This window comes from Lissotriton vulgaris, chromosome 2_1 (genome assembly GCF_964263255.1).
Source record: "Lissotriton vulgaris chromosome 2_1, aLisVul1.2, whole genome shotgun sequence".
Classification (NCBI taxonomy): domain Eukaryota; kingdom Metazoa; phylum Chordata; class Amphibia; order Caudata; family Salamandridae; genus Lissotriton; species Lissotriton vulgaris.
This window is the reverse complement of record NC_141687.1, coordinates 162,011,079-162,014,689: the sequence shown is the minus strand read 5'-3', so window position 1 is coordinate 162,014,689 and position 3,611 is coordinate 162,011,079. Positions and strand designations below refer to the sequence as shown.

General features: G+C 43.6%; 1 pseudogene; it reads left to right on the top strand.

The window, feature by feature from the left end:
- Positions 1 to 400: 400 nt before the first annotated feature.
- On the top strand, positions 401 to 2,295 carry LOC147729757 (uncharacterized; annotated as a pseudogene).
- Positions 2,296 to 3,611: the final 1,316 nt, after the last annotated feature.

Genomic DNA, 3,611 nt, shown 5'->3' with positions numbered 1-3,611 from the left:
GACTCTTCCTGATAACAAGCAAACTGGGATAAGCAGCAGCAGTAGTTATGACACCTATGCACTACCTACCTTGACACCTTCCTCACCCCAAGCAGACCCCACAGAATGGGACTTGGTACCTGATCTCACCTTGAATCCCCCTATGACAGGTACCCCTAAACGTGCCCGCCAAAATAAACGAAGTATCAGAGATAAAATGGGTCGCAAGGAAGTGCCAGTTAGATATACATCGTGTACCCAAAGTAAGGAAGAACAGGCTTTGCAAATTTCAGACTGGGTCAGTAATCTCCAAAACACAGTTGTTTACACCTTCGACCAGCACTCTATGCCTGATTTCCACTCCCAGCGCCCTAGTGAGAGAGCAGAGGATAATGAGATTCACAGGGTTCTATTAGACAACATGTGGTACAGAGACATGAGAGATGTTGGAAGGAAGGCCACAAATGAGTCATGCTTTGTATGTTCACACATTCCTCACGCTGTAGGCGCAGATAGATTGATCTTTCCCAAAGAAGTCCCACCGACCACAGCCAAATGTCTTTTACACCTGTTTCTTTGCCAAATACATGGTCAGATACAGCTCTACTCAGCCAAAGTGGATGATGCATTTGTAAATACCACAGAGTGGGATGACAAGTATGTAACATTTACGGTCATCACTAATACATTGGAAATTGAAAGGAGAATGGAGGTTTACCGTGATATGAAAGTACCTGCCGACATAATGCAGGTTTGGAAACATCACTATAAGATACTAGGGTACTTCACCTTCCCAACACCCCCATCGAAATGCCACTCACCCGAACATCAACGAGCTAACCATACCCATGACACATGCCCTTGTCAGTGGAGACCAATTCTGCACCTGAAGGCCAATATTTATTTCAACAGCAAGTGGAATGGTCCACATGACTTAATATGTAAGGCAGCCTCCTTAGGTAGCCCAATTGTAGGACAAGAGCACAAACATTATTTCAATGAGAATATTGAGAGGGAGTGTGCTGAGATATGGGCACAGGAAACTAGAAGATACACCTTCAATGAGGGTACATCATACAAACCAAAAAGAGCATACAAGCTAAAGTCTCCTCTCCTTTGCTTCCTAGGTAACGGAACAGTTCCTGTGGGTCGAAATACTAATTGCAGTAACACACTTTTTAATTCGGACCTTAAGTACGGCACTTCTAGCCTCATGGACATCTATAGGGCCTGTGGAGAAAAAACATCTACCTGCAGCTGCCTCTCCAATGGCAAGGACTTTTTTCCATCGTAACGATGCATGAACTGCATCTGGTTGTTCCATCAGCAAACATTTCTCACATTCATACCCACCCAATGACAGATGATGTCACTCTGCTCCACCACCAGAAAAAGAAAGTCAAGAAGTATTTCTCACATGGCCCATTTCAGGACATTCCACAAGAATTCTGAATCTTCAACGATGCTGAACTTTTCTTCGGGGGCGTTCTCCCCCTGTTCCAGACCAAAGCTAATGCTCACTGGCTCCAAGTGACCAGGTACGAGCTGATTCAGCTTGTCAACAACACTTGTGATGGGTTCAACGCCGTGAACGAAGAACTACGACCTTTGAGACTCATGGTTCTGGAACACCACTATGTTCCTGACCAGCTAACTGCGATGAATAGTGGTGGATGCGCAAAAGTGGGAAAGTCGTCCTGCTGTGTCTTCGTTTTGGCCAATGATGCGGATAACGGAACACTTACAAAGGTCATTGAGGACTTGGACCATTTGGGGAGACAGATACCGGAGGAAGGAGGTGCAAAAGCACATGTTTTACGTAATTGGTCCAACTTGGACTGGGTGCCTTCATGGCTATCTGCAGTACTAAAATGTATAAAGCCTATATTATGTGTGTTGGTGCTGCTGTGTTTTGGGACACAGATTATGCTGTATTGTATTAAGAGATTGAGGTCTAAGGTAGTTGAGATGAACTATGAAGACTCAGGAGAATACACAGGAATACGCACGGGACAAGGGGACGTGGAAGAGTTAGCAATGTTAAACATAGTAGAGCTTACCATCCCTGACTCACCCACGTTACAGGTTCCTCTGGATAGTAACTACCTGGCCCAGGTTCATAGTGGCCCACCACTTCCCTTGGGGAGAGACTTGGTACATCGTTATGAGACAATGTGTGACATATCAGGGGCACCACATGAAGATTTAGGAACTGCCCTGAACACCGAAGAGTCGCTCCTTCATGATTCACCATGGCCACTACCCCCGGCACAGGCTAAAACTGCGGATCAAATGGTGTTCAATGTTGTTCAATAATATGAACAAGAGGAGGGATGAGAGAGGGAAAGATTTTACTATATAAATATCTTCGGACGTTCTTATCACTTAGCTAGCATGAACCCCTGTGTAGGCCCTACTATTCAGCATTATAGGCCTTGGTTAGATTGGCCAGAGTACTGCCATTTTGTAGTACTGCCATTTTGTGTTAAGAAAGCAGAAAGCAGGTCTGACCAAGACTTCACCCAACCCCACTTGTCTGCGAGGCTTCTTCCTCCAGTCTTGTAGCCCCCACCCAGCTTGTGTGCTAAAGGTCAACTTGCATCCAATTCTTTTGACATGACAGAAGGCCACATCCTCTAACTGTATTTGAGAAAAGAGGAACCTAGCCCCTCAGCACTGCCATGCAGCTGTGATGGGCGGGGTAACAGGATGTACAGATGGTGCATCCTCACATAATATGTACTGTAAGGCGCTTTTTCTGTTATACTAAAGCTAATTTACGGTAAGCCTCAAGTCAACAAGGCATGACTTTTGGCCTAGCATAAAGTACCATGTTTGCGGGAAAGAGCTGCTTTTTGAACATATGGATGGGAAGGGTACGGAACAGACCATAAATGACGCAGTAAGAATAAATAGCACGAGGTGGCGCAAGATGACGTTACCGTAGACCCCTCACCATCTTAAAGAGTATAAAAGGGAGGTTCACAAAGACCTATTTGAATTACTCCTCGTAAGTGAGTTCTTCCCAAGGGTTACTTGAGAACCCTTGTATTAGTACATGTACTTTAATTTTGATGATTTATGTTATATTCTGTCTTATGAAATGTTACATTTGAAATGTACCCTTTGCTATATATTCTGTTAACCTTGCTTTTTCCTCATAATATTTGAAGTGTTTAACTTATAATTGTAGGACTTCTCACTTATAGGCAGATGTGAGTATTTCCAAAATAACATGTACCTTGCTTTTTAATGTACTTTGCTACAAATGATAAAGATGTCTTTAAGGTTTTAGACCCTTTTTCTCTAGCAGTTTGAAAGCTTGTATTAAGTGAATGCAATGTTCAGTACTGAAATCTAAATCCACGTGGCTACCAGTGAATGCGGAACACTGGATACAGAACTAATGTGATTTTTATGCCTTTATATTAATGTTTCTAGAAGTTGCATCTTCTTAACACCTTGGCTGCTAGGCGTTTTCCCCCTGGGTGCTGAAGATCCTTGAATCGTATAGGATCGTGACAAGGTCAACTCGTCATAAGCACAGGGCAGGTAAAGCCCATGACGAGTTGACCTTGTCATTAGCATGGAAGGGGTTAATAAAACTGTTAACCTTTCAGCTTCAGTTTCCA